We start from the raw sequence: 26,602 nt of genomic DNA, 5'->3' as shown, positions 1-26,602 counted from the left end.
CCCAGGGGCAGGGGCTCGGACCACAAATACCTGCTCATCCAGAGCGGGCCACGCGCCGGGCGGGAGACTGCTTGCTGGGGGAAGCAGAATCCTCGCAGGAAAGGAAAAACAGGAGAGGAAGAAGGGAGAGCTTCCCGGAAGAGGAAGCTCCCTCTGACCCAGCTTCTGCTGCTCCTTGGCTGTGTCGTTCTGCTTCCCCGTGCCTCAGTCTCCCCGTCTGTTAACCAGTGGCTGAACTAAGTGGTTCCCAGGTTCCCTTCTTTCTGGAAAACCCCAGGGTTCCATCCTCCCCAGGAGAGGAGTCAGCCGGGAGGCGCCCCCTCTTCCTCTGGGAATAGGTCCACGCAGCTCATCTCGCACAGTGTCTCACAAATCAGATCCCTCCGCCACACGGCCTCTTCCCTGCAGCTACTGAGGTACGTAGCGAGCCCTGTTTATCAGAACAGTGGTTAAGAGAGCAGGCTCTGTGCCCCAGACGCCTGGGTTTAAGTCCAGGCTTTAAAGCCAGGGGGCCTTGGGAAAGGGGTTTAACCTCTCCATGCCTCGGTTTCTTCATTGCATCATAGGGCTACTAAGAGTAATTTCTTCATAGGGCTGTTGGAAGATGAGATGAATTTAATAGTGCCCAGCACACAGTAAGTGCTCAATAAATGTTCACTCTTTATTGTTGTAGGTATTATCTGCATGTAGCTAAACAACTCCCACTTGGCCTCCTCGCAGTTTTCTTTCCGTGTTAAATGTTTCCAAGTTGTTTTGAAATTCCCATTGGATGCTCTGTTCCTGCCAGGATGGTTTAGGGCTTAATTGGGCTCCTCCACAAAACCCCGGCTCTTGGCTTTCGGTTATGGGAAGAAGAGGGAGCCTGGGCTAGACAGAAGTTGTTTTGTTTTTAAGAATCCCAAATTAGCGCTAATATTTCGATCCAGTCTGGAGTTAACTTAATCAGGGGATTGCTCAGGTCTCCCTCTATCCAGGCCAAACCAGCGGGTACCCTATGTCTATTTCCATATGCCAAACATGCCCAAGATGAGAGATGGCAAAATGTCCCTAGTCCCCAGGCAGAAATAACCTCAGTCAGACTCCCCCAGACTCCTTCCTCTGAGTGCGAACCCTGAGAGTTGAGAGAATGGAAACCAGTGGCCTGTGGGGAGCCTGGGCCTGCAGCCCCACCCCATCCACGCCTTTGCCACAGCCCATTTCCCTGACTCATCCCCCCACGGTCGGCTCCGCCTCTCCATCCCCAGCCGGACATCGCCTCCTAGGAGCTCCGTCCTCAGAAGACCACCCAAGGGTCCCAGACTTTCTGGGGCAGGTTTTAAAGAGGATGAGCTGCGAGGGAGGACGGAGTAAAGGGAACATGTCCCAGTATTTGTTGGAGTCACGTAGCTCGGTCTTTCCGTTCCTTTTTGGTTGAATTTTCAGGCAAAAACACTAAGTGGAACGTGCCTTTTTTGAGTGCTGTTCACTTTGGTCCTCCGGACAGACTGTGGATTTCGGAGTCAGGTCGACCTCTGCGCCTGGTCCCCGCTCGGCGGCTTCTAGCTCAGAGACCTTGAGCAGGTCATTTCTGAACCTCTTCCTCGGCTTTGCGAGAGGACGAGCCTTGGGGACTGGCCTCCGCAAAGAATTAGACATGATAGCCAAGACTTCCAGTGCCATCCGGGGCCCTGCCCTCCTCCCCGCCTCCCCAAAGGAGTTGATAGTTTGCTCTTTGTTGTTCTAAAATACCGTCGTCATTGTGTCAGTGTCACCACAGAAGCCTGTGTGATTCCTTCCAGGCAAAAGCTGCGTCTTCCTGTTTGTTCTCTGATGGACCGGGCATTGGTGTTTAGCATCTCAAAACACACACCTTTCCTTCAGGGAAGAAAGGGCCCCCAACTCTTTCAGTCAAGTGTTTACACCAACTTCATCCCCAGACCTCCACCAGTGGGAGGTGGGGCTGGAATTGGGAGTTGTTTTTCTCTCTCTTTCTCCCCCCCTCCCCCAGCCCCGCCCCGATCCAACATTTGGCTCTTTATTTCTCCTCTGGCAAAGTCAGGTAGAGCCACGGTGCTCAGATGGTTTTCCACCAGCCTAGCTCTCCGGGGGACGGGGCTGAATATTAGCATGCTTTCATCCGTGCCGGCAGGAAGCCCGAGCTGGCGGAGATACAGACTGTGTCGTGCCTGAGACCATTTCCAGTTGTCAGAAGAGCCCTCCTTGGCTGGAGCCTCTGGCATGAGGCCCGGCTGCACCGTTCCACTCCTTCGCGTGGGCGCAGCTTTGGGGTCGCTGCGTTTGTTTTGGGTAGCTTCCCTTTTCTCTGTGCCAGCATGAAATTTCTGTCATTTACATTTTTTCTGGAACTTTGGCTACTATTTTTTGAGCTTCCGACATCTTTCAGGTAACCCAGATATTTTCATTAAAAAACAAAAAAATATAAGACATAAATTTTGTGAGATTTTGATTAGGCCATATTTATTTTCCAAATAATAAAAATAAATGTAAGCACCTTAATTTTGATGGTATGGGCCACGTGAGGCTGCTATTTTCTTTTCTTTACTTTTTAGGGAGGAAGGGAGAGGGAGAGAGAGAGAGAAACATCAATGAGAGAGAACATCGATTGGCCGCCTCCTGCATGCCCCCCACTGGGGATTTGGCCCACAACCTGGGCATGTGCCCTGACCAGGAATCGAACCGGTGGCTTCTTGATGCATGGGTCGATGCTCAACCACTGAGCCACACTGGCTGGGCAGAGGCTGCTATTTTTAAATGGAATCATCATAAATCTATGATGAGATTTTCTTCCCCTCTATCATTACTGAAAATATCAATGATTCCTAGATGCATTTGGGTATGGATGATTTCAGTAATTTGTTGCCACAGAATGAAAAAATCGTAGATTAATGGAAGGATTGTGTTGCCCGAGGTAGCTGGTAATGCCTGAGAGGAACAGTGACCAGCTTCGTCTCGAAGACTAGACAATTGGGTAGTTCTACTCCCCAACCTCACTGGAAACAAACCAGAATGTATGCCTAGGCGGTGGTAGCTCTCTGTCCTTGTGCAAGAAGAGCTGTACAAACAGACGTGGCAGGCTGTCTCCCAATCTCAACCACAAACACACCATCACTAACCAACTATTTGAGGAAAACGAATGGGAGCAACAAAATAGTGTTAACAAATGGAAGAATTGACACTTGAAGAAATACAGTTAATAAAGCAAACACAACTGACAGGAGTTAGTGGTACCCAAATACATCTCCCAGCACTTTCACCCTATTGAAAGATCATCCCAGACACATCCGTTCCCAGTGTTTCTCCTCTGTGGCCCACGTGACAAGGGATATTCAAATTTGAACATATTCCAATGGACATATCCAGGGTTATGCAAACTTTCCAGCACCCTAGGTGTAACTCTTCCCCATTCTGCCCCAATAAGGAATGAATCAGACTCCAGGAGAGTGGAGGGATCCTTGATACAAGCAGCACTGCTAGGAATGCTTAGTTGTAAAAGTTGAACCTACTATGACTGCTTAAAGCAGAAAAAGAAAAAGAAAAAAAAAAAAAGCCCTCCTGGAGGGGTCCAGTATAGGCAAAGGTTACCAGATCCTTTTTCCTTCTTCAGGAGAGTTTGACCTTCGGTTAATTCTCTAACTCGGTTCCTCTGGAAACCTGCTAACATTTTCAATATTAACTGTGTTAATAAGCAACATTGCTTATGATCAGAATGACCCTAGATTGGTAAATTCGATCTGGTTTGGTAGTACTATAAATACTTCATAAGTATGCAAAGTTTGGGGCTGCCTTGAATGCACAGACTCTTATAACTGGCAATGTTTGTGCAGGGACCTTGGAAGTTGTTTTTATGGACTTGTTGCAAGAGATACTGGGGTTCATAAATTAGGGACGTTTTCACAACCACCCAAGTGGATCTCATCTCCTGGCACCTGAGTATCACCTGGACAGAAGATAGCTCTGAGATGGCTGGGTGAATTTCTATTAGGACTTTCACTAAAAGGAACATCTGATGTTGTCCTACTGGGTCAAGTGTGGCCTGTGGTCACACTTGAGTCTAAATGTTTAGTAGAGCTTAAGACTTGGGTGGACACTGGCTTTGAGAACCAGGCTTTGAGGCTACACAAGCTGGAACAATGCCCAAGTTGCACCCCATCCAGCACAGACGGACATCATAGCCTCCAGGGCTAGGCACAGACATTTGACTTCATACCACTGATGCTGGGCCTTTTACACTCCCAGCTGGACCTCCATCACCATTACCCATGAAAGCTGAATGTCTCTGCTACCACCCTTATCAGCTCCATGTTCTACCCATGTCAAACCACTTGCTTTCAAATCAGTAGAGCCCAGGTCACATGCCTGCACCGTAGCTGCAAGGGAGTCTTGGAAGGTGAATTTCTACCTTGTTGAACAATAGATTAATTATATGGAAAATATTCCAAACACAATAAGGTCATCAGTGGTTTGGGGCAGCCAAAAAGAGTTGACAATTTCACGAGACTCTTCTACTTTTTTTTTATATATATAAATAAATAACACACCAGTGAATCATTTGCACAAGTTAGTACTTTTGACCATTATTGGCCACACATCTCACAACTGATTGACTTATACACCACAGTTGAGAACCAAAATACTCCCCAATATAAGGGCTCCTTGGGCTAACACCCTGGGAACCTCAGTAGCTAGCTGTTCCTGGCACCCTAAGCAGGGATACAGAAGACTTTTCCCAGAGAAAGAATTCTACTTCCTCATCTTCCTAAGGGCAGTGATGTGACACCTAGCACAAAAGTCCCCCCCAAACACCCAGCCCAGTGCTAGTGGGTCCTGGAGAAATTCTTAGTCAGCCGATGAATGGGGCCATGATAGAGTGAGAGGACCCTGTATCAGGCCTATTTTATGCAGGGCTGTATGTGGGCTTCTGTGGGCTGGCCTGGCATCTCAACCACCATATAAATGGTTCCAAGGGGAGAAAAAACTATGTTGCATTCTAATTAATTCACTTAAGAAACAAAGTTTTTAAAAATGATTCATTTGTAACTTGAGCGTTGCCGCAATTTATTTCATCTGCCAAGGGTGAAAACAAACTCTAATCCCAATAGTTTTCAAACTGTAAATTACAGCCCATTAATGGATCATTAAATCAGTGCAGTGTGGAGACTGATACCCCCCAGGCTAAATCTGGCCCACTGCCTGTTTTTATAAAGTTTTATTGGAACATAGCCACACTCATTTTTTTAATACATTATTTATGGCTGCTTTTGCACTTTTGATTTAGTTGTCTCTGAGATCAAATGGCCCACAAAGCTGAAAGTACTATTTGGCCCTGTCCAGAAAAAAATTTGCTGACCCCTGATGTTGTGGGTTGTAACCTGCATTTTTAAAAAATAGCTAGAATTGAATTTTTAAAAAATAAAATTAGAGTATTTTACATGAGGTAAAGTAACTGTGCTTTATGAAACTTTTTTTTTTTTTTTTTTTTTTTTTGGTTATATTAACTGGCATCGATTAACTTACCCAAGCTCATGTAGCTGAAGTTGCAGAGCTGGTGTGTGAACTCTTGGAGGCAGACCCTGGTCTGTGCTTATATCCACTGGGCTGTTTTGCTATTGATGGGCTATGGTTTTAAAGAAATAATAATGTTTGAAAGACTTGTTCCTAATCCCTAAATATTTTTAAATAATCTTCATAAATGTTTACAGGATAACTAAATAAAATGTGGTAAGTACAAAAATAACAACAACAACAACAAAAAACAATGAAGACGAAATTTTGTATTACCCATCGTCTCTGTAGCCAGGAATAAGCACTGATACCATACGGGGAATTCGCTTCCAATCTTAGTTTTCTGTGGATATATAATTTTTTTTTGTTGTTTGACAAAATAAATATACATGACTTGTCTCTATCATTGAATAACCTTGAAAAGTGTGGGTTTTTTCAATGAACTGTTCCATTATTGGGCATAAGATTAAGTGTCAAGAGAGATCTGGGAACAGGCATGTTGGATATGCTCTATGTGGGGGATGATAAAACTGAGGCCTAGTTGGATGAGGGGATTTGTCTGGAGTCATAAGAACAGTTGCAGTGCATTTGCAAGGCAGTAAGTACCTCAGTGCCTTTGCACATGATTTGTCCTCTCCCTAGAATACTGCCTCTCTTCTCCATCTGACTGCCTCTATCATTTCATCTTTCAAGACTCATTTTAAGCATCAGCTCCTCCAGGAACCCTTCTCTACTACCTCAGCATGCACTACGTGTCCAGGGCCTAGCTCAGTGCATAGCATATAGTAAGCGCTCAATAAATGCTTACAGAAACCTATGTGTTCCAGCCGTTGGTCCAGAGAGCCATGTTGCCAATGTCAACTCAGGCAGCCCTCAGCTTGGTACTGGTTCTACTGTTACCTTGCTCCAGGCCTCAGCTGTAAACAAGAGATAATAACCCTACTGCATGGAGTAATTTCAGCAACTAGTGAACTAACTTCTGTAAGAGCCATGCACAATCTCCAACACATAGTAGTCGACCCATAAATGGCAAGAACTATGATTTACTCCCTTAATCTAGGTTGACCTCTTCTTATATCTTAGAAGAGAAGTTGACTGACATGCAGGAGCTAGCCTTACCTCTCCCCATTTCACAGATGAAGAAACTGAGATGCAGCAGGGTTATGCAACATCACACATGGGCAGGTCTGTGAGCCTCAGATGAATGCTGGAGGCTATAGGGAACGGAGCTCTGTGCTAAAGCAACAGAATGTATGCCCTGGGAGCAGGAAGGTGAAAGAAAAGAAAATGAGATCTTGTTCTGAGGAGGTGCTGGATACGGCAACACACTCGAGCGGAAGGAAAGGTGAGAGACCGGCCAGGGTGTCAAGACTTCCCCTGAAAGCAGGGAAGAGCCAGGAGGGATTCAAGAAAGGAGGTGAGGACCAGAACTGGGTCTGACACCTCATAAGCTCTCCCTTAACAGAGGCCAAAGGATGCCTAAAGGAAGGTACTAGACATTTGATGAGCATCTACTATGTGCCATGTACTGTGGGGGCACTTTACTGCAGGGTTTAATTTCATCCTTACATCAACTTTGTGAAGTAGAAATGATATCATCTGCAGATGAGACAATTAATTCTAATTGCTACTTAGTAGGAAAGTATTTGGAAACTTTTTAGGTAACGTTAAGGACCTTCGCAGCACATTAATTGTATCTCTGGATATTTTTTATTCTGGAGCCCAGAATACCTGAGTTATTATCTTGGTTCTAACTCTTATTAGTTGTGTAACCTTGAACAAGTTACTTAATCATTGTGAGCCTCAGTTTTCTTATCTGTAAAATGGGAGCTACCATAGAATCGACTTCAGAGGCTATTGTGAAGCTCTTAGGTAGGGGTGCGTGTGCGTGTGCGTGTGTGTGTGTGTGTCATTTAAAATCCAGCACACAGCCCTGGCCGGTTTGGCTCAGCGGTTGGAGCATCGGCCTGCGGTCCAGAGAGACCCGGGTTCGGTTCCCACTAAGGGCGCGTACCTCGGTTGGAGTTTGTCCCTGGCCCTGGTCGGTCGTGTGGGTGGCAGCCATTCGACGTGTTCCTTTCATATCGATGTTTCTTTCTCTGTTCCTCTCTCTCCCTCCCACCCTACCTGAACAAAACAAAACAAAAAAAATCCAGCACACATTAGGCTCTTTATAGATAATGGCCATGATTATTATCACTGTCATAATCTTTGTAACCTGGCTGTATACTATAGCAGGGCTTCTCGAACATCAATGTGCATTTGAACCCCCTGCAGATTCTGTTCATTAGCTCTGGGATGGGGCCTGAGAGGCTTCATTTCTAACAAGCTCCCAGGTGAGGTGATCCTGCTGGTCCATGGACCACTCTGTGGATAACGAGATATTACAGTTTTTGTGTGTTTGTCATTCATTTCCCCAACCTACTCCAACACCCATTTTTAAGTTATATAAGGGGAAGATATAAGCTTTTAAGGTGATTTTTGGTAGAGCTTAGCACATAGTTGGTCCCTAATAAATATTTCCCAGGCTTCGGGGGCTGGATTGAGCCTTGCAGGACCTCTGCTCCCCTTACCTCATGAGAAGCCAAGTCCCTCTGCAATTTGCCTCAATGGATGGATGGATTCCAGAGGTCCGTGTGACCAGTCTGCAAAACTCTCCGGCTTTGGAAGGGAAGACGCTGAGCATCGAGCATAATGATCATCTTTAGCCTAGTGAGGTGGCCAACAAATCTAACGTAGCTCAGGGATAGCAAATCAACAAGAAGCATACAAGGGGGAAGCGAGGAGGGAGGTGACAGGTGTCCCCAAGGAGGACGCAGCAGGGCACACCCTGGATTTCACCAGCTTCGGGCTTTTAAGCATTCGGCCTCCAGGGCGTGTCAAGCAGCCTCCCCTCGGTTACCCAGGAGTTGTTCCCAGTCGAGGGGGAGAGACTGCTGCTGGCTACAGGTGACAAGCCAAGGGGCTCAAGTTTAAAGTCAGCCCCCTCTGCTAACATGTGGGGTTAGTCTGATCACATGCGTGTACTGTACTTTTCATGTCAATATCCAGATCTTTTCTTAATCCTAGTTAGCTGGCTGCCACAGCAGCCTGGTCTGGCCTAACCAGCTCCTTTTTATTTTATGGGAAAAGGAAGGAACGTCTTACCCTTATGACACAAAGACTAAGGGACAATCGCTGTTTAAACCTAACTGAGTTAAAATTAAATAAAACTAAAGCTTTGATTCCCCAGTACCACGAGCCTCCTTTCAACTGCCCAGTAGCTACACGTGGCTAGTGGTTTCTGTGTCAGACAGCGCAGATACAGGGTATTTCCAACATCGCAGACATTTCTACTGGACAGCGCTGAACTAGACTCAATGCAAGTAGGGTCCCCCTTGTAGATAAAAGAGCCCGTGGTGACCAGCACTCCCGAAGCAGTCAGGTAAGGAGTGAGTGCAGAGACCAGAGACCAGCTCACCTGCCGAAGCATATTCCACGTTCCCATGTTTGGATCATCTTAGAGCTGAGTTTTTTTAAAGCAACCGTCATCTTCACCATCACCGCCAAGTTTTAAAGTAATCATGACATATTAGGCTCTCTTCTAAGCACATTTGTCATCAAGTCCTTACGAGAATCCTATGCATGTAGTAGAATTATCTTATACTGTGGCTGTAGGAACTCAACAATCTTGCTTTAATATACGAACCTCCCCTCTTCCCTTTTCCTTCTCGTCTTTTCTCTGGCTCAAGCCTCAATAAGTATTGCTCATGCAAATGGAATAATGAGAATCAAGTAACTATACCTGATCAGACAAGTTAGCCTCCTGAAATGAATTGCTGTCCATGGAAACACAGAACCTGCCCCTTACATCTTCCTCTCGGTGCTACTTGAGCTGTTCATTTTTTTATTTTTTAAATTATGTACTGTTGGAATCTTTATTCAGTTTCTCCCTCTTTGTTCATTCATTCAGTGACCATGCATCGAGTGCCTGTCCTAAGTGTAGTCATAGTAAGAGCTAGTATTCATCAAAGTCTTGTGTGTGCCAGGCACCAATATATACTTCATGTGAATTAAGTCATGTATCACTCATGATAAACCCAGGAGGTAGGTATTATTAGTCATCCCCATTTTACAGATGAATAAAGTGAATGGAGAGGATGAGTAACAGGCCCAAGTTCACAGGGCTCAGGAGGGAGGCCCTGTCCCGTGCAGATCATTTATCGTGAAGGAAGGAGGAAAGTGCACAGGATCAGAAAGGGGTTGCAGCTAAACTGCCGAGGGGTCAGGGAAGGTGGTTTGAATCAGACTTTTTGATGTTGTTGTTGTTAATCCTCACCCGAGGCTATTTTTCACTTAATTTTTAGATAGAGTAGAAGGGAGAGGGGGAGGGAGGGAGAGGAAGAGGGAGAGAGAGAAACATCCATGTGAGAGAGACACATTGATTGGTTGCCTCCCACACAACCCCCACCAGAGCCAGGGCCCGAAACTGCAACCCAGGTTCATGCCCTTGACCGGGAATTGAACCTGTGAACATTTGTCCACGGGCCAACGCTCTAACCACTGAGCCAAACCAGCCAGGGCAAGTCAGACTTCGAAAGATGGATGAGCTCAGGCATTCTGGGGGGAAGGAGCCACTGGCTAAGGCTGTAAGGCAGAAACTCAGGATGCCTGGGGGGAAGCTTGTACCGTAGACCAGCTGAGTTGGACTAGAGGAGGGGCCAGGCTGTCCGCTGGCTGGCAGAGGTGCAGATATTTAGCCGGTTGTTAAAATGCTGAAATACTTTACAGGTTTGTGAAGACCCACGCCCAGATGGCCCCAATGTCCCCATTGAACACCCGCAGCATGGTGTCTGCCCCACCGGGGCCCTGCCTGCATCAAGACCCTAGGAGCTGATGGTGCCTGGGCCTTACTGAGAGTTAAATAGATTTAGAATATCCGTGATGAGTTGAAAGGGTATAGGAGGAAAATATGTCCTGTGGGTGATGTGGGGCCTTTGTTCCTTCACAGTGGAGCTAGGGTGACGGTTTGGGCAGAGAGAGAAACGTGAACAAAGTGCAAGTGCTCCTCGCCCTCCGGGCCTCCGCTGGTCCTTGCCCCTGCTGGGAATCTTTGCTGCCTGCCCCTCCCCCATGAAGCCCTCCCAGTAGTAATTCTAACTCGAGTGCCAGTGTGCGCCAGACCCTGTGACAAGTGCTTTCCCAGCTGGCCCCACTCCACAGTCACCGTCGGAGGTCCCGTCGTTCTGCCTGTTTCACAGAGGAGGAGAGGGAGGCTTAGAGAAGTTCAAGTCCATGTCCAAGGTCACAGCTAAGCTGGTGAGTGGCTGGGCTGGAGGTTCCAGAGTGAGTGTCCTCTGTGTCCCATGTGGCCCCAGTCTGGCATCATTTGCTTCCATGTCTGTCTCTGCTGCCACCTCGGAGCTCCGCGCAGGCAGGGGCGGGGCTTTGGTCATCCCTTGCTCTCTGGCAGCCGGCCAGGGCCTGGCACAGAGCGGCTGGAAGACGTAAAGAGCAGTCTGAGCGCGTGGCCAGCAGGAGGATGGAGGAGGCAATGGTGCAGGGACCAGATAGAAGGTTCCTGCAAGAGTCCCAAAGACAGATGACCGGCGCGGGGCCTGACCGAATGCCATCCTCTCTGTCCCCCAGTGACGGCCGTCACCAGCTGGCCTCCTTCCTTTGCTGACTGGTCCTGAGGAAAGCGGGCGACACCAGCCTCCTCGGATTCCCAGTTCTTTCTCATTTGCCTGTACCTGGCAGCGCTTTGCAAGCCTGTGTCCGGGACCTTCAGCACTGTACCTGAATGTTCTGAACAGGCGGGCCGTTTTTTAAGAACATGAGCAAAAATTAGCCCTTGAAACTGCCCAGGACAAACCGAGGGCTGGCCCAGCACGGTGTCTGGGAACACAGAGGCCTGCGGGGGCGGGAGCGCGTCCCTCTCAGCCCACTGCCAAACGTCTGCCCCATGCCAAGTCCCACTTCTTCATCCTTTCCGAGATAGTATATTGACAGCTGCCAGCACGTGGCAGGTGTCACATGTTACAGAAACTAGCCCAGGCGGTGAGTCTGGTCATTTGCCCAGAGACAGAGCATCTGAGTTGATTTCGCCTCCTTCAAAGTCTGACTTCCCCAGTGCAGCCCGCACGTGTCTGTGGGCAGCCCGGTGGGCACTTCGCCTGGGTTTGTATCGACTTAATCCCATTCTCCCCCTCCTTCCAGGTTACTCTCCTCATGGACTGCTTACAACATGCAAGGTGCTGTCAACTCCAATCTGAATATTCTCAGGTTTTTACTGAAAAGTTATATATATTCATTTTTCAAATTTTGGAAAGTACAAAGAAAATATAAGGAAGAAAATGTAAATTACAGCTCAGCTACCCAGAGGTAGCCAAAATGATTATTTAACATCTTTTCTTGTCTTTTTTTTTTTTTAAATACAAATAGTGGGGCTTTTTAAATAGTTGTGCTGTATATATGTGTGTATATATATATGTGTGTGTGTGTGTGTGTATAAATTTATATCTTTTTAATTTCACTTAGCATGAGTATTTTTCTACAAAACATTCATAAGCATCGTTTTTTTAATGATTGCAAAATATCCCTTCTTATGGATGCACCATAATTTGCCTAACAGTTCCCAGTTTACTGGTCATTTGGGTTGTTTCCAATGTGTAAAATGCTGTTCTTTTAAAACTGCCATGACTAAAACACCAGCAAAGAGGGGCGGAGGTAAAGAGCAGCCTGCCCGAGGGGAGCCGCTGAGGGGTCGTTTCACAGGCCTGAGGCTGTGGGAGCGAGAAGGTGCGGGAGAGCCCTGAGGGGCTGGCTTAGCTCCCCGGCCTGGGCCGGTGCCCTTTCCAGAAAGAAACGTGTGGGAAACATGAGGAGTAGCACCCTCCTGCCTGCAAGGCCTCCAGCCACAGTCATAATCAAAACCTCTTGTAGCGAGTCCCGCATGGTGCCCGGGGTCTGCTCAGTCTCCCTGGATTCTGGGAGTGGGAAGAACAGCCAGGGTTGCTTTTCACGACGTAAGAGACGACCTCTAGAAAAGTCTTGAGATTTTCCCAAAGCCTGAGCCTCCAAATCGAAACCCGAGGGCTGTTGTAGGGACCCCCGTAGTCCCCACCCTCCTCCCTGTGTTGCTTCTAGAATGGAGAGGAGCCATCCCACGGCGTCAGAAGGCTGCTTTTGAGTCTGTACCCGGACGAAGTTCATTGCACACGCACTTGGCCACGTGCATAGATTAGAAGTCTCCACAGTTCCAGACGTCGTTTGTTTGTGGGGTGGTCGTGTTTGTTCACAATTCGGGATTTAACGTTGTTGCTCTGTTGTTACGTCCTCCTCGGGTGTGAGAACCGTCGCCTGTGAAGGCCTCCCTGGCTCTTTGAAATCGGTGTGTGGGTCTGTCGGGATTCAGCCAGGCCGGTTCAGGCTTGCCCGCAATTTAGGCAGAACGTGCTGGCGGAAGAAGGGGGTGGCTTCCCAGCTGCCGTCCCCACTGCCAAGTTCACACTCGAGGCCAGAGCGGGCCCTCGGCCAGTCTTGGTCACCATGCTCTCGGTTAGTTCCGTACCCAGATCCCACCCCTCACACAGCCACTCTCCAGACCCCACAGCTGCGGGGTGTGGAAAGAACATTTTTGTGAAGAAAAAGGAAAACCAATACGTAGGTGAAACCAAGCTTGTTGAAGAGCCTGACTCGGGCCACTGGCTGCCGCCCCCGCATTCCTTCCCTGGGGGCCTGCGCCTCCTCGGACCCAGAGCACTTTGTGAGAGCATCTCACAAGGCCCTTTTTATGGCCAGCCTTGCATTACAGTATCTGCCCTTCCTTCTCCGATGGCCACTTAATGCTCCGATCTGCCCATCAAACGTTATGATTAAACACATACACAAGGATAACTGAGGGCAGTCAGACGTGTGGCAACAGACGCTGCCCTAGGACACGGGACGTGTGGCCACACTAAATTCTCTTGCTGTCTAGAACACCAGATCCAGGTGTTAAATCCCTGTGTCCTCCATAAAACCCAGCACAGACCCTTGCTCCAAGGAGGTAATCTATGAACAGTGAGCGAGCTAAATGATTGGCCCGTTCTGTAAATGGCCCTCCCTGTTCGTGATTGATTGTCTCTCAAGTTCATCTACCAGAGTCTCCCATTCACATATCCCTGCAGCTGCTCCACACACAGTTCCCTGAACGTGCTCTGCGTTTCCTCATCTGATTCCCTCTGCCCCCTTGTCTCTCCCCTTAAGGCCTGAGACTGTTCCCCAGCACACCCCCATGCCCTTCAACTTCAGCTCGTTTTAATTCATTCTCTCATAAGATTTTATGCATTCCTTTACCAAAAAGCTTTTCAAATGATTTCTTTCTCATGATTTTCACTTTAGACCATGAGTTCATCGAGGGCTAGGACTATTGCAATATCACCAATTGTAGAAGCTGGTACGTTACAGATACTCATTTCTTCATTCATCTCTTCAACAAATATTTATACGGCATCTATAGTATGCCAGGCAAAATTACCTGTCTTCATGGAGCTTACAGTCTACTAGGGGAAACAGACAAGGATAAATACATAAATCATAAACTATCAGGCAAAGATAAGTGACATAAAGATAAATAAAACGGAGAACTCAAACCAGGTACTATTTCAGCTAAGGTGGTCAGGGAAGGTTTCTCTAAGGAGAAAGCATTTAAGCAGAGTCCGAAAGGAAATGAGGCAGGAAGCCATGTGGATATCTGAGGAAAGATCTTGCCAGGCAGAGAGAATAGTAAGTGCAAAGGCCCTGGGACATGGTCATTCTTGGCCATGCAAGGAACAGCAAGAAGGCCAGTGAGGCTGGAACAGAATGAATGAGTGTGTTAGATGAAGGAAATGAAGTCCAAAGTGGTCAGGGTCAGGTCTTGCAGAGCCTTTTGGGCATGTGGATGAGTTTGGTTTCCAGTCCATGTTGTTTAATTGAATAATTTGAATTGAACTGAACTGAATTGGGTTTCACTGAGCTAAGCAGAACTGGGTCTCATCTTAGTACAGACTGCATACAATATCTGAACCTTGTAATGTCCCAAGTCTGTCCTTAGAACTTCCAAATGGAAAAGCACTATACACAGTACCGTTTAGCAATTTTAAAATATGTGAGTGTTTGAGTTTGCCTATTCTGGAATTGGACAGCCTTGTAGGTTGTTCCAAAAGCCCCTGGCCAGTGACACTTTTGCCAGCCCCTCCCACTTGTACCAGTTTCACTGTGGTGGTAAATAGGTACAGAAACATCTAAATTCCGGAGGAATGTGGCCTGCTGGCTGCCCATCATTCCTGTTTCATTTCTGACTTTCCCAGAGTCTGAAGTCTTTGGAGGGTCACTGGGATTTATTCTGGGCCTTGGCCGAGGTCCCAGACCTGACTTTTAATGTAGTTTTTACTCAAGCCTGGTTCTCATTGAATCTTAATTATGTGAAGTTTCTACCCTTAAAACAACTAAAATATACCACATTTAGCTATTTTTATCATTGTACTTAGCCTTTATAAAATCATTGCAGTGAACCATCACCCCGAGTAAAGTGGGAACCCATCAGAATTTAAGCTAGGCAAATTCACAAGATTCAATCACACATTCATTGATTCACTTAACAAATGTTCATTCACTTAGAGAATCCTTTTGTCAGAAACTTGGAAACTGTTTTATTTTATTTTTTGAGATATAACTGACATACAACATCATATTAGTTTCAGACATACAACATAATGATTCGATTATTTTGTGCGCATTGCAAAATGATCACCACAATAAGTCTAGATGACACCCATCACCATACATAGTTACAAAAATGTTTCTTCTTGTGCTAAGAACTTAGGATCTACTCTCTTAGCCGCCTTCAAATATACAACACAATGTTAACTATAGTCATTATGCTGTACTTTACACTTTACATCCCCTCATTCACTCAAAGAATGTTGACTGGAGACCTATGAATTGCTGAGCACTACATTAAGCGCTGGGGACGCAGCAGAGCACAGAAGTCCCTGCCCTCATGGTGCTGACTGTCTAGTGGAGGAGGCAGAACAATTCAGGACTCGAATATAAAATGTCATCTTGAGTAGTGGCAAGTGCTAATGTGTGTAAGTGTAGGTGATGCAAAGATGAATAATTCATGCCTCCACAGTGTTGTGGCTGTGGTGGTAAAGACATAAATTAGAAATATAATATATAAATGGTACTGTGAAATTTTGTACAAAATGCTGTGGAGGTAGAGGGGAACAAACACATAACTAACTCTATTATGGGTGTGGAGGGGGCTCTTGGGGAATATTTCTCAGAAGAGGTGAGATTTGATCGGTCTTAAAAAAATAAGTGGAACGGAACTGGATGGAGAGGGGAGGAAGAGAGTGGGGACAGCAACAGGAGCAAAGGCAGGAAGCTGCGAGCAAACACGTGTTTCCAGAAGTAGCTGGGCATTTGGTGTGACTGGTGCTGCACACACGTGGAGCGGGAGCCCGAGAGAATGAAGATGTGGGTGGAGGCCAGTTAACAAACGGCCAGGCCGAGGGATTTATGTCAGATGGCCAGATTGACATGTTAGCACATTCATCCGGCCGCCAATGTGAAAGGATTGGAGAGAAAAACTAGAATCAGGAGATTATTATGAAAATAATGCAATGGTTCTGTCCTACAGAGAGTCTGATCAAGTAGCCAATCAGCTCAATATGGAGTGTTGGGTAGGGGGCGCTCTAAAAGTCATCTACTTCCACCACCCATGGGAGGTGTGAATGTCTTTCCTAACACACACCCCCAGGGACTGTGGAAGGCACCAGCCCTTGAAGCTACTTCCCATCCCAGCCCCAAAGAGCCGAGAGTCCTCTGAGGTCTTATGTGGAGCTGAGATCTGCTCGCTGGAGCTCCACCATTACTCCTTCCTCTGCTCCTCGGGGCTTCAGAGCCAGTCCAACTCCTGATTCAGATGCAAGTTTCACTGTTCAAAAACAGCTACATTTACTGGGTACCTTCTGTGTGCCAGGCAAGCCTACAGGGCACATATTACCCCTTTCCTATTGGAAGCTTGGGGTCATTGGCCAAGTGACTTGCTGAGGTTTGGTCACTGACCCATTTAACTGACAGCACCAGGATTAAAACCCAAAGCTGCCTGACTCCAGAGCCTGCACTCTTGGAAATAGCTATCAATTTAACTCGACAAACATTTATTTAGCACCTTCCACTCCCATGAAACCCCCTGTCCTGGGTATCAAACAGAGGGGTAATCTAAGATGAATAAGCATGGCTAATAAGTTCCAGGGCTCCGCACTCTAGTGTTTGGGTGGTGAAGCCAACACCCAGGCATTGTGATACTGCGTACTTGGCTCTGCTTGCAGCCTGGCTATTCCAGAAGGGGAAAGTGATTTGTGTTAGGCCCATTGCACGAGCCTGGTTCCAGCTGGTAGCACTGGGTCAAGACCACAGCAGGAGCCACACTACAGAATCTGTGCCTGGGAAAGATACAAGAGAGGGATACACCTGGAAAGGTGGAAGGTGTGAAACCAGTGTGTATAATCAGATTTGAGTAAAGCAATGCTTCCACTTAGACACGTCCAAGGACTGAGCAGAGAGGAACCCAGCAAGACTGAGAGGCTGGAAAGCTGGAAGCAAAATGCGAACAGGTGTAAGAAACTGATGAGCAAAGCCATCAGAACCCAGCCTGCGCGCTGAGCATGTGTGCAGGAGCTCCCCTTCAGGCAGCTTGTGGTATTGCTACCATTGTGGCTGGCGGACTTAAAGGAAATGGATGGGGACCCTGGCAAGAGGAGGTGTTTGGGGTAGATTTACCTTCCTCGTTGTGTTGTTCTTAATCTGGTGTTTCAGTTGGTAGCAACTATATTAAATGTGTCTGGTGTACATGAGGATGCCTGAATGTAAGTCTTCCAGATGATTCTACTTCTGTACCTATTACCTCATTTATCTTCTCAGTGGCCCTGTGAAAAGGCCAATGAGCATCATCCTCACTCTTTAGGTGACAGAGGGATCTAAGGTTTAGGTGACATCTTTGCCTCATCCACTTAGCATGCCCCCCACTTTCATTCAGAACAAGCACCCACACCCCAACCAAATCCAGACACCCCGGCGACCTGTTTGCCAGCCCACATCCCTCCGTCTCGGAAAGGCTGCTCCTGACTGGCTGGGCTCCCTTCCCTGGATGAGATTTGCTTTGGTCCCTCTGAGTGGTAATGACTCTGCCTGCCCTGGGGCTGGGTAGAACTCAACCCTTTCACGAGCTCATTTGGAGAGGGCTGGACAGAGCGTGGTAGGTTGGTAGGGGACACAGCCTGTCCCCTTTCCATCCCACCACATAATCAGCCCTGAGGGTCCTTTCCTAGATAGCACTGAAGTCCAGTTTTAAAAACAGCCCTTTTGGTTTTCCTTTTATTAAAATCACACGCTTCCTTTATGGTTTCTGTCATCTCTCACAGATTTAGCAAAATGTAAAACTGGTAACATTTTGTCCGAGAAGTAAATTGCACATATTTTCTTCTCACACATCCGGAGATCCCATAAATCTGCTAAATGGCCTTCCCCCTACCCACCCTAGTCTTTTCCTTGATTTTTAAGGCTCTCTGGGGATTTCTCTTTTCTTCCTTCCATTATTTATGTTCTTTTCCGCTTTTCTCTTTACTGGGAAATTCTATCCCATCTGTTTTTTTTTTAATCCTCACCCGAGGATATTTTTCCATTTATCTTCAGATAGAGTGGGAGGGAGGGAGAGAGAGAGAGAAACGTTGATGAGAGAGAACATCGATTGGCCGTCTCCTGCATGCCCCCCAGTGGGGATTGGGCCCACAACCTGGGCATGTGCCCTGACCAGGAATTGATCCGGCGATGTCTTGATGTATGGGTTGATGCTTAACCACTGAGCCACACCGGTCAGGCCGGGCAGAAATATTTGAATAAATGTAGTTTATTGGGAACAAATATATTCTCAGGGTTCCAAGTTCACAGTCTTTAGAAAATAGTTGTTATTGTTAAACAGAAAGAAACTCAAATTCATGATTTTTGATGACACAATAAAGGGAAAAAAGAGATTAATTTAAATGTCATGGAAACTAATATGAGTGTCACTTAGAATTAGGTTTGGCTATGAGTGACAGAAAACCCAAAGAACAAATGTTTAAACAAGATAGAAGTTTATTTCTTATGTCAACAGAGTCTGGGATGGGAGTAAGAATCCATAGCAAGTATGGCCACTTCAGTGATCGTCAGAAATCCAGGTCCTCCTTACATCTTTTTGCTCTGCCATCATCAACCTGTGGCGTCCACTTCACGGTCCAGTTTGGCGGCTGAGCACCAGCCATGGTGTCTACATTCTTGCCAGCAGAATGGAAGACCAGAGATAGTTGGGCCACCTCCTCTTAGGGACCTTTCTAGAAATCTTACAAGAAACTTGTTTATATCATCGTAAGAACCATGTAAGGGAGGCTGAAAACATGTATTATAGGTGGTCATAAACCCCAATACAGATTGTAGGGCCTGTTACTAAGGAAGAAGAGGATAACACTTGTAGAGGACACCCAGAGTATACTCTCTGCCAGAGTATAAAATATTCTAACTTTCTAGGCAAACAGTTATGGCGAACCCATTGTTTACCCTTCTCAGGGGTTATTTCTGTCGATCCATTCTTGATGTCTCTTTTCCCATACTTTTCTGACTTTGTGTTTTTCAACTACAATTCTAAGGAAAAATTAAAGTATTCAGAATTTGCACTTTTATTCCAGAAGTTCCAAGGCATTGAATGCTTCTTCCATTTCTCTCTCCAAGGTTATCTCCCGCCAGTCCTCACCAAGTTGAATTCTTCCAAAGTACTACGCCCCAACCTGCCTCTGGGCCTTTGCACATGCTGTAGCCTCTACCTGGAAATGACAGAATGCATAAGCTACTAGCCCTGGCTCTGGGTCCAACTGCTTACCAGTACTGCTGCTTATAGCTGTGTACCCTTAGGCAAGTTACATAACCTCTCTGTGCCTATTTCATTATCCATAGAATGAAGATAATAACAATACTTACTTTATGACTTTTGTCATTATCAAATGAGTCAGTGAAAGAAAATGTTCGGAATCGTGCCTAGCATGTAACAAGTCCTCAATAATAGCTCCTTTTGTTGAGCATTTACTATGTGCTAAGCACCTGGCAGAGATTCTCTCACTCAATCTTCACAACAACCCTGGCGGCTGGCCTTACTATTATTTCTCCTGTTTTACAGATGAGGAAACTGAAGCACAGAGGAATTAAGGAACTTGCCCAAGGTCCCACCGCTAGCAAGTGACAGTCTGGGCTCAGATATAGAGCCTTCTGTCTTCAGGGAGCATGCCCTTTCCCCACACCAGCACCAGATTCCAAGGCACAGGGTGTTTTCTTTGTAAGGCTGTCTGCAGACTTGTATGATAACCCCTTTGGAGGCAGGTGCTGGCCAGTTGGCCTCTGAGAGCCCATCCCTGACCTTTGCCTCCTGGCCTTGAGCAGGCCAGGCCCTGCCCTTTCGGGCTTCTCGAGCCACTCACTGCTCCAGGATACGAAACTGTGCAGCCTCTGCCACCCCCTGGATATTTCTCTTTTGTGCCCAAGGCAGCGAGGAAGGTTCTGCCTCAGACAGAGCCTGTGGCTTCCCCACTTCTGAAGCCACGGCTCCCCTCCCAGGGCCATTTATATCCTGGGCCCCATCATCATCCCACCCACTGGAGATCAGGTTCCCACCACAGAGGCCTCTGTACCCCAAGCCAGGCCCGGCTGCAGTGCAGCCGGCAGCATGGGGGAGGGAGGCGCAGGCTGGTCTGCCGATCCCTGCTGGTGTGTGAGCAAGGACTCGGGCCTGCGGCTCAGACCTAGCGTTTTCTAGACCTGAGAGCCCAGCCGTGGGTAGACATCAGAAAGCCTGCAGAGAATGGACTAGATGCAGATGCCAAGAGTAGTGGGCTGTCGAATGGCCCCTAAAGACCCCAGGTCCTGATCCCTGCAACCTATACATGTTATTTTATAAAGAAAAGGGGTCTTGTCCGGCCAGTGTGGCTCAGTGGTTGAGCGTCGACTCATGTGCCAAGAGGTCGCCGGTTCGATTCCCAGTCAGGGCACATGCCCAAGTTGTGAGCCTGATCCCCAGTGGGGGACATGCAGGAGGCGGCCAATCAATGTTCTCTCTCATCAATGTCTCTATCTCTCTCTCCCTCTCCTTCCTCTCTCTCTGAAACCAATTAAGGGGCCCTGGCCGGGTTGCCTCTGCGCTTAGAGTATTGGCCTGCAGTCCAGAGAGACCCGGGTTCGGTTTCTGCTAAGGGCATGTACCTCAGTTGCAGTTTGTCCCCGGCCCTGGTTGGGTCGTGTGAGTGGCAGCCACTCGATGTGTCCCTTTCACGTCGATGTTTCTTTCTCTCTCTCTTCTCTCTCTCCCTCCCACTCTATCTGAACAAAAAATGAATAAATGTCCTCGGGTGAGGATAAAAAATAATAATAATAAAATCAATTAAGGAGAAAAGGTCTTTTTTAAAGAAAAGGGATCTTTGCAGATCTGACTTAGTTAAGGGTTGTGACATGGAGAGACTGTCCTGGATTGTCTGGGTGGGACCTATATCCAATCCCAAGTGTCCTTATAGGAAAGGGGGAGATGTGATACACACAGAAGAGGAAGAGAAGGTGTAAACACAGAGGCAGAGATTGGAGTGATGTAGCCACAAGCCAGGGAATGCTAGCAACCACCAAAAGCTGAAAGAGGCCAATACGCTCTCCCTAGATCCTATGGAGAGAGCACAGCCCTGTGGGCACCTTGACTGTGGACTCTGGCCCCCAGCACTGAGATTGCCCACTTCTGGTATTTTAAGCTGCCACATTTGCGGTGGTTCGTGACACCAGCCGGAGGAAACTATACACCCTGCAAATAAGCAGGAAGCCAGGAATATGCACTTTAACTTGTTCCCAGGTGATGTTGCGCCCCCGCCCCCCCAGAGATGGAGGACTAGATGGAACACCTAGATTGAAACTCCGGGAGGACTGGATGCTTACACTCCAGCACTTTGCTGCTTTGATATTCACACTGTGAGACAGAAGCATGTTGAATGCGTAAATGCTGATGGGAAAGTGTGGAGGAGGAGGAGGTGGGGTTACCGTGGGAGGTAAGCGATGGAGCTGCGTCCCCAGGGAATGTGGGGACTAGAAGGTCAAAGGAGGGAGTAGGAGATGTGACGACAGCTGTTTGCTGACAGGGAGGAGATTGTTATTATCTGTATATCATTATCGTTCTGCTGCACCTGCTTGTGCCTCAGACTCTATTTACAATCCTGCAGCCCGCTAAGTCACCTTCTCAGCATGTGTGACTGGAAAGCCAAAGAGGACTCCCTGGTCAGTGACATGCACCTGCTGGCACTGTTAGCAGAAATTACCACCTGGCCCAGGGAATCTACATAATCATGCATTAATGGGGCTGACTTCCACACCGCAAGGGATTGGTCCTTTTGGTACGAAATGGCATCCTCTTTCCTGAAAGCATTGCTGTGCCCATGATGCCCTGTTCCACGGTTCCCAAACCGTGTGTCTGCACACTTGGGATGTTGGGAAGTGGTCCTCTGCGTGGTCCAGCCCCAGCCTTCCTCCCTGCCCTGCCGATGTGTATGGTGGTGAAGAGGCGGAGTCCGCATAGAAAGAGGAGGCTGCATCACTGCAAACAGTAGAGTCCCCTGGCACCCACTGCAGGGTGTATTAGTCAGGGTTCTCCAGAGAGACAGAACCAGGAGGATGTTTGTATGACCGTAGCTCAAATCTGAAGGCACTTTGCTGATAAAATTCCCTGTTCTTCACAAGTCAGACTTTTTTCTCTTAAGACCTCCAGCTGATTGGATCAGGCCCACCCACATTATGGAGGCTAACCTGCTTTACTCAAAGTCCACTATTCAAACATTAATTTCATATAATTAAAAACAAAAACAAACAAGAAAAACCTTCACAGCAACATCCAGGCTAGTGTTGAACCACATATCTGGGCACTGTGACCTAGCCAAGTTGAGTCATAAAACTAACCATCACAAGATGTATTTTTTTTTTAAGCATTTACATTCCCAGATAATGCTAACCACTATCATGAATACAAAATACCTATCAGACAATAGAGTGGGTGCTTGGTTCCAAATGAACTTCCCAAGACTGAAAGATTCTGTTTCATAAAATTGTTGGAAGACTATTTTGGAGAATCCAAAATTGTTGGAGAATCCAGGTGGGAGGCAGAACCTACTTCCCATGATAAAAGCTAAAATCACCAGACACTTGCTGTCCCCGCTTCCCTTGCAGCTTGGTGCCGGCTGTGAAATAGGCTCAGCCAACCTGACATACTGCCCAACTTTAATCAGGAGGTCCTGGTACAAAGGCTCCTTCATTCTCTTGTCTCCTGAACCTCTAAGCCATCTTGAAGCTCTCTAGCTTCTGGCCTCCTTTCTCCCCCTTAAACATGATAATATCCCTGGCTGGTTTGGCTCAGCAGTTAGAGCATCAGCCCATGGACCAGAGAGGCCCGGGTTTGGTTCCTGCTAAGGGCACATACCTCGGTTGCAATTTTTCCCCGGCCCTGGTTGGGGTTGTGTGTGTGGTAACCAGTTGATGTGTCTCTCTCACATCAATGTTTCTCTCTCTCTCTCTCTTCCTCCCGCTCTATCTCAAGATAAATGCAAAAATGTCCTCGAGTGAGGATATATATAAAAAAATCAAAACATGATAATAGAATTCAGCTTCCCTGGTTCTTGGCTTCAGTAATAATACTCACGACAACCTGGTTGCTCAAAATAGACTGGCAAGTTCATCATTGCCGGGGAGCCTGTTAGAAATGCAGAATCTCGGGCCAGCCCCAGACCTACTGAACCAGAATCTGCATTTGAACAAGATCCCAGGCGATTCACATGCACATCCAAGTTCCAGAAGCACTGACCTAGAACACACCCCTTGGCTCCTCCAACTCCAGGCTGTCTGCAGGAGCCACCCTCAGGGGCACCCTGACCACACTTTGCACAGTAGGGCTGTCACTATAGTAACCAGCATGGTCACCTCTGACCTCTGCCATCTTCCTAGCTCTGGTGCCCACAAATACAATGAGATTACAGTGAGTATTGCTATAGAAACTAGCACTGGAGATGGCCTACTATCAATTTTGCTGCTTTTCCTCCACTCCCTGTGTCTCTGGAATTATGAGCTCTCTAAACCACAGTAAAACATAAATTCCTCTCCAGCGTAAGAAAGACTCCACAAATAACAAAGATGAAAAGCCAGGGCCACACAATTTATAAAGTAAAGGCACAGCAACTGCCGAGGTTTGCCTTGACTTGAAGAGGTGACGGGGGTGTCACTCTGGGTAGCAGAGCCTTTCCTCCGTCCGGCAGAGACAAGGCTGAGTGATGCTGAAACAGCGCTGGTGATGATGATGATGATGATGATGACAGCTCCCGGGCCCCAGGCTATGTATGTTATCCCGTTCGATTCTTGCAATAAATCTCTGTGTTGGTTTCCTGCGGCTGCTGTAAAAGATCGCCACAGACATGGAGGCTTAAAACAACACATTTATTTTCTTACAGTTCTGGGAGTGAGAAGTACCAAACCAGTCTCACTGGGCTCAAGTCAGGTGCAGGCATGGCTGGCTCCCCCTGGAGGCTCCAGGGAGGGTGGGCGTCCTCGCCCCCCCAGGCCGCCCCTTCCTTGGCTCCTGACCCCTTTCTTGCATTAGTTCAACATCTTGCTTCGGGGGGGGTCACACCTCCTACTCCCTCCTTTGACCTTCTTGCCTCCCTCTTCCACGGACCCTTGTGACTGCATTGAGGGCCCACCCGAATAATTCAAAATAGCCTTCTTTTCTCAAAATCCTTCACTCGATCACATGTGCGCCGTCCATGCTGCCAGATAAGGTAACATGCACAGGCTCTGGGGATTAGGATTTGGGGCCATCATTCAGGCAACCACACCCTTTGAAGTTGGTAGTTATTATCCCATTTCCCCAATGAGAGAACTGAGGCGTGACCACTGAAGTACCTTGTCAAGGTCACACAGCTAGAAGGTGGAGCCAGAATCCCCATCTTGGTCAGTGTCTCTAAAACCAGAGCTTCTAGCTTCTGCTCTGCATGGCCCCCACATGGCTTTGAATTCATCCACTCTTGTCTCCAGGTAAAAGGAAGGGAACCGAAAATCATCAGCTCCCTGAAAAGTTGGAGCTTCCCGTTGAAGCTCCCCCACCACAGACTAAAACGTCCAGGGCACGGCGGGACTGAAGTCAAACCGCAGGTGTGTTAGTCTGCCAGGGCTTCCGCACCAGTGAACCCAGACTCGGTGTCTCCGACAAAACATATTTCTCACGGTGCAGGAGCCTGCAAGTCCAAGTTCAAGGTATCAGCCAGTTCGATTTTTTTCTGAGGTGTCCGTGGCTTGCAGATGGCCTCCCTCCTGCCACCGCTTCCACGGGGGTGCCCCTCTGTGCACCCCTCCCCCCGTGTCCCTCTGTGTCCTAATCTCCTTTTTTTTTTATCCTCACCCGAGGACATTTTTCCATTTTTGGTTCAGGTAGAATGGGAGGGAGAGAGAGGAACAGAGAGAGAGAGAGAGACATCGACGTGAAAGGGACACATCGAGTGGCTGCCACCCGCACGACCGACCAGGGCCGGGGACAAACTGCAACCGAGGTACATGCCCTTAGCGGGAACCGAACCTGGGTCTCTCAGGACTGCAGGCCGACACTCTAACCGCTGAGCCAAACCGGCCAGGGCTCTCCTTTTCTTATAAGGACACCGGTCACACTGAATTAGGTCCCACTCTAATGGCCTTGTTTTAATAGAGTTCCGCTCTGAGGTACTGGGCGTTAGGGCTTCTGCTACAGACTTAGAGGTGGGGGATACAGTTCAGCCCATATCGACAGGTGTTGTCTCTGACCGAAGGAATGAGGCCGTTTAGCTGTCTGAGCCGAGTTCCAGAGGATGCCCTCACTCCGAGCTTTCAGGCCTGGTCCATGATCCTTACCACCGTCTCTCCAGCCTCCCTGCCATGACCTTATCGTTACTCTGGCTTCGTGATCCCATTACCTTCCTGCGGCGGCTGTGACACATCACCACAAACTGGGTGGGTTTAAACAACACAGATTAGTTCTCTTGCAGTCCTGGAGGTCAGTGTCAGCGGCCCTGAGGGAAGGTGTCAGCAGGGCTGTTTCCTTTTGGCCGCTCTGAGGCAAGAGTCCATTGCCTTGCCTCTTCCAGCGGCTCGAGCTACCTTCCTTCTTCCCTTGGCCTGTGGCCCCTTCCTCCGTCTCCAAAGCTAGCGTCAGGACATCTTGCTTCAATGTCATCCATGTCAAATCTCCTTGTGGTAGCATTAGGGCCCACCTGGATACTCCAGGATAACCTTTCCTTCTCAAGATCCTTAACTGAATCATACCTGCAGAGTCTCTTTTTTGCCATCAACAGTCACAGGTTCCAGGGAATAGGACCTGATGTCTGGGGGGCCACTACTCAGCCTGCCACAGTGGTCCTTCCTCACACATATTCTCGCCACCCCATCTGCCCTGGAGGGATGAATAGGATATGATGCATATGAAAGTCCCTGGTGAGATGTAAAGGCCTTTTCTGCCCCAGGGCCTTTGCACAGTCTGTTACTGCTGCCTGGAACACCCATCCTTCTACACACACATTCACATATGGCAGATTCCTTCACATCTCAGAAGTTTTGTCACCTTCTCAGAGAGGCCGTCCCACTTCCACCCTGTTCATTGTCTACCCCAGCCCCTAAGCACCGGTCACAATGTGTAATTGCTATGTTACTTGTTGGTTTATGTGTTTCCTACCTGTCTCCTTGTAAAACTGCTAACTTTTTGTTCCCATCACTAGCACCTTCATTTGCTTCTTCCCATCTTCCTATCCCATACATTAGATGCTTCCTAAGCCCCCGGGCGGCTGGCTATTTCAAAAGAATTTTGAATAGGAAGGAACCAAATGCACCCAGGGTCAGCCAGCCATGACCCACCATCTGATCTTGTGGATAAAGTTTTCCTGGAACACAGCCAAGTTCATTCATTGGTGTATTTTCTGCGGCAGCGTTCTCACTACAGCGGCGGAGCTGAGTCGTTGTAGGGGAGACAGTA

General features: G+C 47.8%; 1 protein-coding gene across 2 annotated transcripts in view; it reads left to right on the top strand.

Moving 5' to 3' along the window:
• Positions 1-26,602, top strand: part of BTBD11 (BTB domain containing 11) — a 278,882-nt gene that overhangs the window by 179,504 nt on the left and 72,776 nt on the right. The window lies entirely within an intron of this gene.

This window comes from Molossus molossus, unplaced genomic scaffold (assembly GCF_014108415.1).
Source record: "Molossus molossus isolate mMolMol1 unplaced genomic scaffold, mMolMol1.p scaffold_m16_p_10, whole genome shotgun sequence".
NCBI lineage: Eukaryota > Metazoa > Chordata > Mammalia > Chiroptera > Molossidae > Molossus > Molossus molossus.
Note: the sequence above shows the minus strand (reverse complement) of the source record. Positions and strands in the feature narration are given on the sequence as shown.